At 48.3% G+C, this 12008-nt stretch overlaps 1 protein-coding gene across 3 annotated transcripts in view; it reads right to left on the reverse strand.

Annotated features, from left to right (window-relative positions):
• Nucleotides 1-12008, reverse strand: part of Rab11fip4 (RAB11 family interacting protein 4) — a 122348-nt gene that overhangs the window by 94912 nt on the left and 15428 nt on the right. Inside the window, exons 2-3 of one of the 3 annotated variants that reach the window (XM_087191937.1) lie at nucleotides 4739-4813; nucleotides 3324-3459 (exon numbers count right to left, since the gene is read on the reverse strand). The exons of the other annotated variants lie outside the window; for them this stretch is intronic. The gene's annotated coding sequence lies outside the window, so the exon portion shown is untranslated. The remainder of the gene's footprint in view (nucleotides 1-3323; nucleotides 3460-4738; nucleotides 4814-12008) is intronic. 3 annotated transcript variants of the gene reach the window in all.

Raw genomic sequence — 12008 nt, forward strand, 5'->3', positions numbered from 1 at the left:
TAAATGTCCTGCATGAGTCAGGTTCCTCTTTGTCACCTGGCAGGGTTAGGCAGACCTGGGCAGAGCCTGCAGGGGAAGCTCGATGATGTCCTACCCACTACAAGGTCTCTCTCACACAGGAACCCCACAAGCACCCCAGGGGAGCTGCCTTTGGCCCTGACAGGGCCACCAGTATGGGGCCTGAGGGAGCCATCGCCAGGAGCCTGTCTGTCCCTCAGGATCTTGGCATTCACTGCACACTTCCTGGCCAGGCTGGCTGGGGACACGGGACACCATGAGGATCTCCCAGGCCAACGGGGGCAGCACAGATAAATGCGGTCCAGCCCCTCCCCGTCTACTCTCCTTGTGTGGCACAGAGGGGATCACGGGCCCAGTATCCCCAGTGAAGCCAGTGGTGCCCAGAGTTTGGGCTTCTTGCCCCTGGTCTTCAGGAGGACATTTCTTAGGCACAGTCAAGGAATCACTTGATAAAAGGGGGCTGGCAGTGCAGCTCAGGGGCAGAGCATTTGCCTAGTGTGCTGAGCCCCAGCACCACAAAAGGAGAAAGTGGGGTGGTGGGGGGATCAGTAAGTTTGAGACACGTGAGACACACTGGGCCAACATCTTTAGTTAAAGCCTTTATTAGACTAATGTGAGAAGTAAGGAGGTGACCTTTCTACACCTGCCTGGCCATGATGCCTTCTCAAGAATGTTTTCTTTTTATGCAGTGCTGGGGATCGAACCCAGGGCCTTGCACTTGCTCTACCACTGTGCGGTACCCCAAGCCCCATTATCCCCCATGCTTTCCTTTTCTTTGCAGGACCAGGATTCTTCACACACCAAGTGGGACTCCCTGCTGTGGCACTGTCACCATTAAGAATTTTACTCCTTTGCACAGAACACTAAATGGGCCATTTCTGCAGCAAAAAATGGAATCTGGGCAAGAGGAGGGTAGCAGTGTGTGCTGGTCCCTAGAGAGAGGCCATCTCAGGCCTCCCGCCCCACCCCCACGGCCAGCAGCTGACACAGCTTCCGCGCACGGCTGCCCCTGGGGAGGGCAGGTTCTGGTGGGCTCTTCCCAAGCCAAGAAGACGGCCCCCTCCAGACTCCCCCAGCTGGCTGCAGCCTCCCTTCACCCTGACCAGGGTGGGGACAAGGAGCACCAGGGCTGCCCATGCCTCGGCTTCCTTGTCCCCGGTACTGCCCCTTCTCCTTGGAGGGAGCCCTGGAAGTCAGGGTGACCAGCCCCAGGCAAAGGGCCCCAGTCAGTTGGGGAAATTCCTTACGAAACAGCAGGATGGCTGGCCAGTGAGACTTGCAGTCTGTTCATTCCCAGGGAGCTCTCTGCAGAGACAAACTTTCCTGGCAAGCACAGCAGTACAAAGCAGGGGTGGGCAGCCTCATACAAGATTTAGGTCCTTATTCATAACTAACACCTCTCTTCCCGAAGGAAGCGTGCAGACAGGAGGCTGTGGCGGAGGGAGGAGGGCTGGTGCGAGGTGGTCCTGCGCACCAGAAAGGATAGGGGCATGGGGCATGTTCACAAATTTGCCTCCTTTTTCCTTGCCCAGGCCTGGCAGGGAAGTTACTGGCCTTGTTTAACCAAGCAAGAAACCAGGGCTTGGGAGGGTCAGGGACTCAGCAATCTCCCACTGGGAGACAGCGAGCAGGGTCTGAGACAGTGTTCTGATCTTGGGCCCGAGGATGTTAATTCATCTACATTTCACAAGCCTATGAAGCAGCTTCTATTATTAGCTCCATTTTACAGAGGAGATCAGGTGCTTTCAGGGTGGTAAGGCGGTAGACTAGTCCCATCTTACAGATGAGAAACTGAGGCCAGAAAGCTTAAGGATTTGCCAGGAAGAGATGAAGCCAAATTCCTAAGAATTGCTCTTGCGGCCTCTCCACTGTCACTTCCATCACCGTTAGCATCAACCTGGGGCCACCTGGTGGCAGCAGCAGGTGCACCAGTGACGAAGAGCACAATTACAAAGCCCCCTTGAACTTGGAAACTTGTCCCTCCTCCATGAGAGCCCTTGTAGCCATAACCAATGCAGTTATTCCTCTTCTAAAGGTCCCTAAAGTCCACAATGCCATTCCCTAAATAAGGTGCTCAGGAAGCACTGGGCCCTGTGCCAAATGCTTCACCATCCCCTTCACACCCACAGGAGTCCTGCGCCCCCACGTCACAGAGGCGCACAGTAAGGTCCCAGAGCCTGCAGGTCAGAGCTGGGAGATGGACTGTGATTATTGAGATCCCGGATCCTAAAGCCCTCCTACCCTCACACTGTCACCTGGCAGCCTGAGAAGCTTACACACTGCATGATTTAGGGGGCACAGAGGAGGGGCTGGGCTCTTGAGTTCCAGGAGGGTCCCCTTACCACCCGTCATTTATTCCCTCACTCAGTCATTCAAGTAACACTGACTATGCCCTTGTTATGCACTGTTCCTGTCCTCACAGAGAACCACAGAATCAAAGGACCTTCCCAGGGTGACTGGAAACAGAGAGCATTGTGTGCTGAGGCCAGGTTGTCCTGCGCATCTGTAATTTCTGCCCACTGTCACTGGAGGGCACACCTTGACTTTGCTTTGGGGAACTATCCCTCCCCTGTATCTTGTACTGGGTGGCCCAAAGTCAGGCACGGCAGCCGGAGAGGATGAGCACCTGACCAGGCCTGGCCAGCCACAGATTCACTCCTTCCAAGATAATTTTTTGCATTAACTGGGAAAACAGTAATCATCATCAAACTGTTTAATAGACACTGAGAAGTCATTTGGTACAATGAGGTACCACCATCTGCTCTGCAGTACAACTTTAACAAAAAGAGAATGTGGCAAGGAGGAGGTGGCCTTTACTAACATGTTAATGAATACAAATCTCGACCCAAATACCAGCATGATACTTAGCAGTAGAGTAAGCTACAATCAACCCATTTTTAAAAAATAAGAAGAAAAGATGAAGGGCCCTGCCTCTGCTGGCTCCCACTATTCTACCAACTGGCTCCACCAACTTGTCCAAGGCCACAGTAGAGGGTAGGGGACTACCTCGGCTCTACCAGCTGCTTCTGGCTGCCCAAATCCAACTCTGTAGCCATCTGTGCCCAGCAATTAAGTCAGTCTGTCCATTCTTCTTGATTTGCTGCTTCTGACCTGGCTTTCTTGCCTAACAGGCTGGAGTCCTACCTTGATCCACAACCAAAACACCTGACTTCCCTCTCCAGCACTCTTCCCTCTGCATTAGGCCCATCCCACTGCTCCACCAGCCTCGACCTCTCCAGGATGCATCACTTCCTTAGGGATACTGTCTGCAAGACCTGTCCAGGAAGCTGTAGCCAGTCACTTACCTATGCCAGCCTGCTTTCCTGATTCATGATGGGGCCATGTAGCCAATGTCCCAGCATGCTTCACTTCCCCCTCGCACGTCCTCTGCTGAACTAGCTTTAGGGATGCTGGTGGCTCTTATCTCAGTAGGAAAAGCAACTGGACTCATAAATATGAAAAAAGAAGGCACAGCAAAGCAATTTATTCTGAAGATGTGATGTCTTACCTAGAAAATCCAAACAAATCAACCGGAAAATTACTAGAAGTAATACATGAGTTCAGACCAGTGGTAATGAAGTAGGAGACAGCTAACTAAGAATGGCCAGGGTGAGAAAGGAAGGTCTGCCCTGGGGTCCATTTTCTGGGCTAGATCCACCTTCTTCTGAGCTAAACTTTAACCCAGGTTCAGAATATCTCAGCCTAAATACAAAGGGAGAAATTAACCAGGACACCCAGCTCCTACACAGTAAGCCTTCAGCAATGTGCCCAGTGGTCTTCAGGAAACTTTGGCTGACCCTGACCCTAACTACCATGTCATTAACAATGCTGTAATGATGGCCCCCCACCCTGTGTGGGCTTTGAGCACCATGACAGTTCCTCCAAGGGCGATAAAAGGTCAAAAACATCATTGCCTGACTAAAGGGCAGAGTTAAACTGCTCATTGGCAAAAGTGAAACTTCAGACCAACCCTTTAAATCTCACCACAATCTCTAATGCTTCCACCCCCAAAGCCAATCCTCCTTAGGGCCGTGAGGTCTTCGCATTGGCCACTTCTACCCTATGGAGTGTACGTTCACTTTTTTTTTTTCGTTCACTTTCAATAAATCTCTGATTATGCTGCTCTTTTTGGGGGTTCCTGGTCAATTCCCTATTCAGGACATCGAAAACCTGGAAAAGACTACCAATCCGCTAACATTATCTTGGTGAGTGAGCCACTTTGTCCTCCTTTCTGGTGGCTCATGGCAGGCATGGGTCAGATAGTGAAAAAGCTGCTAAAGTATCTGCCACTGGAAGACTAGGATGGATAATCTGGTCATGGAATGGAACGTTTTCGGTTCCACTTGGCAAACACAACTCCACACAGGATGCAGTTCTTGGTTTTGTGTGTGTGCGACCTTCTAAACATGCCTTTCCCTTGTTTGGTCCCTGCCTTTGTCTAATGTCGTTTCAGACAGTTGGTCCTCACTGTGTGGGGTTCTGATATGGCTCTTGTTATTCCTCACCTTCAGCAGTACTCTCTTCCAAACTGCCCTTTCTGCTCTCATTCCTGGCAGGTCTTTCAGGTCTGGTACTCATCAGGAGTCTTGCATCTGGATTTAATGGGCCACCATGCCCAGTATGTCCCATTTTAAAATCTGCCCAGACCAGATTCTGTCAAAATCTTCTCACTCTCCACTAAGCCTATCGGCATTTTAGATGCAATTATCCAGAGACCCACCTTCCCAGGCCAAGCACTCCATCTTGGGTGTGACTCTCAGCACCATCTTCTCCTTTATCTTCTCCATCCTACATACTGGGATAAAGAGTGCCCCCAAATTGGATAAAAACATATAGTCAAGGTATCCACCTTGGCCTACAGGCCCTTGTTCAGGGGCACAGGTCACAGACACAAAGAATAAAGGGCACTGGCGCTACCCACCTCCCAGAGACATCTGGTAGGAAACCTGAGCTCTAGTGATGGCGAACCTTTTAGACCTTTCAATGATATGAAGGCAGCACCCGTGCCCTAGGTTTGCTACCCCTGTGCTAGAGGGACACCCCACAGGTCAGTGTCCAGCTCTCAATCGTGCCGTGAGGACACCCTTGGAAGGACCCTGGTCTTCTCTCTCCTCTCCATAGGCCCATGAAGCATGAAGCATCCTGCCAATGTCACCAACCTCTTAGGGTGGGTCCTTCATAACTAGAAACCACTTGATCCCAATAATCTGAGAAAAGCAACTTTTCTTTTTTAAAATAAATTTTACTTTATCCCCCCCCAACCCCCTCCCCTCCCTATGTACAAAAGCTTTGTTTCCATTTTTCCTTCTATTTTCACTTTTTTTCTTGTTCCTTCCTTCCTCTCTCCCTCCCTCCTCCCTTGTTCCCCTTCCCATCTGAACACTTTCTTCCCATTTTCCAATATGTATTACACATTTTAGTCCTCATTTCCACTTTTGGTTTCTCATACCAGAGAAACAATGCGGTATTTAAACATGAGTCTCCAATTTATTTCACTTAAGAGTATGGTCTCAAGGTCCATCCATTTAGCTATAAATGTCTGAAGCTCATTCTTCTTTATGGCGGAGTAGTACTCCATTGTATAAAAAAAAATCTTTACCCACAGGTTGTTTGGTGGGCATTTGGGCTGTTTCCAAGATTTAGCTATTACAAACTGAAGCAACTTATTTTCTGTTGGAATGCAGCTTGGCCCCAGTATGAACTAGGGAATGGAAAACATTGGCCAGAAAATGGCAATTTAAATTAAATACTATTCTTTAATTAGATCTTTTCAGCAAAAGGCAAGGAAAAATGGTCCCAAATCCCTTACGTTTGGGCTGTTATATGGCCCTCTATCAAAAACCTTTCTTCTGCACAGGCCAAAGAGATACTACCCTTAAAAGGCTCCTGAACCAGACAGTGAACTTACTGATGACCTCCTCTTAGGCCACCACATGTCTCTCAGGGGTACCAAATGTGACCCTTCCTTATAATCTTAAGGTCAGCGCACTAGTGCCACCTTCCCCAAGTGACTCAGAAACCTCATCATCAGCCAACTCCCCAGAGACACCTAATGCCCTCAGCCTCCTCCTTAGGCCCTGAGGCAGCTTTAAGCCCCACAGACACATATGGAACCGGAGCCTCTTACTCTCCCAGGTCACAACCTATCCTGCTTCTGAGAGAGAGGGCCTGGGTGGAAGGAACGGTCTGAGTGCCCTTTACAGTTGCAGATGTCCAACAATATCAGAGCACTTAGGCTAATTTTCTGAAGATCCTTCTAGGTCTGCAGATGGGCTTCAAACTTTATCTTTGGCTGTTGCTCTATCTTGGCATGATGTAGGATTTGTTTTAGCTGCCAGCTCACACCAATCAAGAAACAAAGAGTACCAGAAACAGGCCAGAGCCATACCAGTGAAGTATTTGCTAATAGCATAGAGAGAAATCAACCTGGGAAGGGTACAATTCTGCCTTAGAGCCAAACTGGGATACAATATGGTGAGAGGAATGACTCAAGGGTCCAAAATGATCGAGGCACTTGTTAAGGATATGAAAAAGAGCATCAGAAAACCAGTAAACTGTGAAAAGATCAGAGAGATTGCCCCAGAAAAATAAGAAAACCCAGCCATCCTTCATAGCTGGCTAGAGAAAGCTTTTTGAAAACACGCTAATCTTGACCTGTCGTCCCAGGAGGGAAGGGCTCTCATATGGGGGAAAACTTTCCATAAGCTAGTTTGCCCCTGATATTCATCAGAAGCTACAAACATTACAAATGGGACCCAGAGGCCTGGCCTGGCTGGATATGACCTTTTCTGTGTTCAACAACTGGGATCTGAAAGAGGGGAAAAGGGAGAGAAGCCAAGATCAGAGGCAGGCAAAATTAGTGCTTGCTGTAATCAGTGAGACTCTAAAGCCCAAATTGTTCAAAGATAAAATAGGGGTGGGGGCAAGAACAAAGGCAAACACAAAGAATCCGATCCCTGGGCTTGCACCTCTTAATCCCACCTCCTGGGTCTAACCTAGTATGTCAAGATGCTGACTTTGACCTGTAGCATTGGAGGATCAACTGCCCGAGTTCCCAGAGAGGGATGCAACTGACACAACCGACAAAAACTCTAAATGTCAACTCAGTGGACAAGGGCTAAGGGAACCTGGGGCAATCTGTAGTGCCCATCTGAGAACATCTCCATCATTCCCAATGAACTCTGGGTAGCCAGGGATGTCATGGGTAAGCAAATCTATTTCCTTATTGATATGGGGGCCCCTTACTTGGTTTTAACAAAAACCCTTCCCTACATCTATAGCCATAATTGTGGTGGAAGGAAACCCCAGTCAGAGTTTCTTTACTCCTGCTTTTTCTTCCCCCCTGGTACCGGGGATTGAACTCAGGACCTTGGGCTTGCAGGGAGGCATGGTGCCACTGAGCTTAATCCCCAGGGCTCTTTACTCCTGCTTTGAGATGCCAATTTGAAGATCAAGTGTTTAGCTCTGAATTCTTTTTTTTTTTTTTTCTTTTGTGGTACCAGGGATCGAACTCAGGACCTTGAGCTTGTGAGGCAGGCACCAGAACCACTGAGCTAAATCCCCAGCCCAGCTCTGCATTCTTTTTTTTGGGGGGGGAGGGGTGGGTACTGGGGATCAAACTCGAGTCCTTGTGCTTGTGCAGCAGGCAATGAAACCACTGAGCTAAATCCCTGGCCCCAGCTCTGCATTCTTAATCGTTCCATAATACTCTACTGCCTTATGGGAAGAGACTTGTTAAAATTAGAGGCTGTTAGGAGGCCAGGGATTTAGCTCAGTGGTTCCATCGCTTGCCTTGCAAGCACAAGGACCCGAGTTCGATCACCGGTACAAAAAAAAAAAAAAAAAAATAGAGGCTGTCCTTCAATTCTGGCAGAGGCCAAAGCAGATTTTGCCTCTTGAGGCTACATAAAACCTCCCTGGATTGCTTAGTGAATGGGTAGATCCTGCTGCATGGTATGACAGAACCCCCAGAAGAGCAAAATCAGCAACATGGAGAGCAATGCTGACTAAACGATCCCAGTCAATTTCCCAATTGATGAAAATACCCTATCAAAGAATAGGCCCATAAAGGTTTTCAACTTCTCACAATTTCTCAAACATGGCCTTCTGTGACTTTGTCAATTCCCTTGCAACCTCCCGATTTTCCCAGGGGTACCCTTAAGAGAATATTAGATGTAGAAGATAGCCATCTCCTTAATGAGGCAACAATTCTAATACACCCTCTAGTGGCAGATCCATATACTGTAAAATTCTCTCCCAGATTCCAGGAGACACAATTGGTTCTCGGTCTTGGATCGTAAGGATGCTTTTCTTTTCTATTCCCCTATTCCCCAGACTACACCCTATATTATAAAACTCCACATAAGAGTGGACCAGCGTCTTGCTCCAACCCTTAGGTCAGTCAGGGTGAGTTCCATAATCCACTGTAGGCAGGAACAGTAGCCTTCTCAGCCGGAAACAGTTTCAGAAGAGACCAGAAGTCCCTGAATACCTCATAAAGACCAATGAGGATTATGTCTTTCAGGGGTAGGTTAAGGGAGGAGGGAGCTAGTGAGGGTGGGGCACCTTGGAGCCTGCTCTCTGGGCCAGATCCACTTTCTGAGTTACTTTAACCCAGGCCCAAGATATCCAGGTCTAAATACAAAACAAGAAAGCAACTAGCCAAGCCAGCTTATACACAATTAGTCTATGGGCATGTACCCCATGGTCTTCAGCAGCCTTTGGCCAACCCTGGACCTAATTACCATGTCATTAGCAATGCAGTTTTGACACCCCCACCATGGGCTTTGGGCACCATGAGAATTTCTCCAAGGGCCATAAAAGGTCAAAAACTCCACCACCCGACTAAGGGGCAGAGTCAAGTGGCTCATTAGTAAGACTAAAGCCTCAGACCAACTCCTCACTCCTACCCCAAACCCTAATGTTTATTTTATTTATTTTTGAGACAGAGTCTTACTATGTAGTTCAGACTGGCCTTGGACTCACTATGTAGCCCAGGCTGGCCTCAAATTCATGACCATCCTCCTGCCTCAGCCTCCCAACTGCTGGGATTACAGGTATGTGCCAATATGCCCAGCTCTATCCTAATGTAACCCTCAACACCAAGCCTCCTCGGGGACTGTGAGCTCTTCTACCTATGGAGTATAATTTCATTTTCAATAAATCTTTAATCTTGCCGCTCCTGGTCAATTCCTTGTTCAGGACACCAAGAACCTGGATAAGATCCTCAATCTGGTAGCAGTGAGAAAGAAGATAAATTTACAAAAATCAGTTGGAGTCCTATATGCTAGTGACATGCAGCTAGAAAAAAAATCAATGGGAAAATAGTTCTTTATTCTTAGTAGTAACAAAACACACTAAATATTCAACATTTAGACCATTATAAAAAAATTTTAAATATTAATATTTTGCTCCTATTGTGAGAATTAAATATATAATAAAGTCTAAGAACTGTCTAAATTACTGGAATGCCATATCAATTAAAAACCAACTTAAAAACAAACAAATTTAAAAATCCATGAATAGTGGATAATATCAAAAAGCTCTTTTAAAAGGCACTGATGGAGGGCCGGGGATTTAGCTCAGTGGTTCTGGCGCCTGCCTCACAAGCGCAAGGTCCCGAGTTCGATTCCTGGTACCAAACCAAACAAAACAAAACAAAAAAAGGCACTGATGGAGCCAGGCATGGTGGTGCATGCCTGTAATCCTATCACTCTGGAAGGCTGAAGCAGGAATATTGCTGTGAGTTCAGGCCAGCCTGGGCTACATAGTGAGTTCAAGGTCAGCCTGAACTACATAGCAAGACCCTACCTCAAAAAAAAAAAGTCACTAATGGGCTGGGGAAGTACCTCAGTGGTAAAGTACTTGTCTAGTATGTATGAGGCCCTAGGATCAATCCCCAGCACTGAATAAATACATCCATAAAATATATTATACCAAATAAAAACAAGATGTTATAATGTTGATCAAAGTATACTATAAGCGTGCATGAAAATGCCATAATCAAACACAATATCTCATAAAATCAACTAATAAAATATATATAGGGAAAAAAGGGAAAAATGTTATTGAAACAAAACAAAAATACCTTTGAACACCGAAATGGATAATGAGATAGACATTGGAAAAGCAAGAGCCCATGCATGAGTCCATAGAGAGGGCACCAGGGCTGGGGTGGAGCTCGATGGTAGAGCACATTCTCAGCCTGCTCAAGGCCCCAGGATCCATCCTCAGCACCAAAAACACACAAACAAAGAGTGAAGGCAACAAAGAAAAAAAATGCAGTCTCCTTAGCACTGAAAAATAACTATGCAAGCCAGGTGTGGTGCATACCTATAATCCCAGCACTCTGAGACTGAGCCAGAAGGGTCACAAGTTTAAACCACACCAGCCTGGGCAATTTAGTGACTTACTGAGGTCCTATCTCAAAAAATTAAGAAAGGGTTGAGGATGTAGTTTAGTGCAAAAGCCCTGGGTTCAACCTCCTGGACCTCGGGCAGAGAAACGGTTTGAAATACCATCCCACACCTATTAATCCAGTGGAAAGTGCCATTCGGTGTTGATGGGCTGTGGAGAAAGAGACTCTCTCAAGCCTTGGGGAGGTGGGAGACAGAGTGTGGAGACTAAGGAGGGCCAGCCTGGCATGGGCTTCCCAAGCTCCTCTAACACCCCCAACTCCGGCTCCATACACCTTCACCCTTCCACCATCTGGGGGGCTTCCCATGGGGACACTGCGCACAGGGTTCACCCTGCCTGCACCAGCTCAGGGGCTGGCCCTGCAGAGTCCACTGGGAGCCAGGGCTGACCACCCTTCCCAGGACCCTGCCGGATGGGCTGTGTTCAGTGAGCCTTTCGGGGAAAGGGAACTCTGTGAACATGAACAATGCCTGGTGTGAGGACCAATCTCAGCCTGAGATTCAGGCACAGGAAAGCACTAGGTGAAAAGGAGCTGAGCAACTCACTGAGTAACTCACAGCCACGTGGTGGACACCACCCAGGTCAAAATGTGGACTCTAAGCCACAGAAATCTAGCTCAGGGCTAGTTAGCTTTCTTTTCCTATGAAGTGATCTAAATTTTTCCTTCTTTTTTTTTTTTTTTTTTTTTTGAGACAGGGTCTTGCTTTGTAGTTCTGGCCAGCCCTAAACTCCCTATGTAGCCCAGGCTGGCCTCAAACTCTCCGAGATCCTCCTGTCTCAGCCTCTCAAGTGCTGGGATTACAGGTGTGTGCTACCACACCTGGTGTAAATTTCTACATTGACAATAATGATTGGAAGTTTTTGTTTTGAGGTCAAGAGACTTTCTGAGTGAGGGCAGGCCTCTGAGCTATGGGTTCCGCACTTGTGGGGACATCCTAGAGCTGTTGGTCGCCTCTGCCCCTAGCTAAGGTCCCATCACCTAGTGACCTAGGCAGGAATCCCGGGGCCCTCATGTGAAGTTCTGCAGATCACCAGGAAGCTGCCCCCGCCCCTCCCGTCCCTCCCGTCCTCTCTGCCCCAACCACCTGGACCTTCTTGCTCCCACAGGCTTCTTGCCAACGCACCAGACTGCCTGGGCCCTCTGCTCAGCCGCTTTACCACCCTGGCTGGGTCAGCCCCTCTTCCCTCACCTGCCTTCCTGCCTGCCAGTTGGGTCTGTCCTCTGGCACGCCCCTCCTTCCCTCTGTCCCTGTGGGCCCCCTTCCAGTCTGAGCCCCAGTATCACCTCTGGCCAGGCTTGCCCTCCCCTGAGCACAGAGGACTTCCTGTCCTCATGCTCCTGGGACACCCAGACAACACTGGGCTGCCCTTCGCACAGGTGTTACTGAGATTTCCATCCTAGAGCAGAAGGCGGTTCCCAGAGGGTGGGCGTGGGGCGTGAGGAAAGGGGCATATTGGTCCCATTTCCCTCAGACTGGAGGAATGAATCCTGGGATCTACTGCTTAGCAAGGTGACCAGAGGCAATAATTATGTATTGTATATTTCAAACTTGCTAAAGGAGTGGATTTTCAAT

This window comes from Heterocephalus glaber, unplaced genomic scaffold (assembly GCF_053883595.1).
Source record: "Heterocephalus glaber isolate CG9 unplaced genomic scaffold, H.glaber_assembly_v1.0 deba00001564, whole genome shotgun sequence".
In the NCBI taxonomy this organism is placed as follows: Eukaryota; Metazoa; Chordata; class Mammalia; order Rodentia; family Bathyergidae; genus Heterocephalus; species Heterocephalus glaber.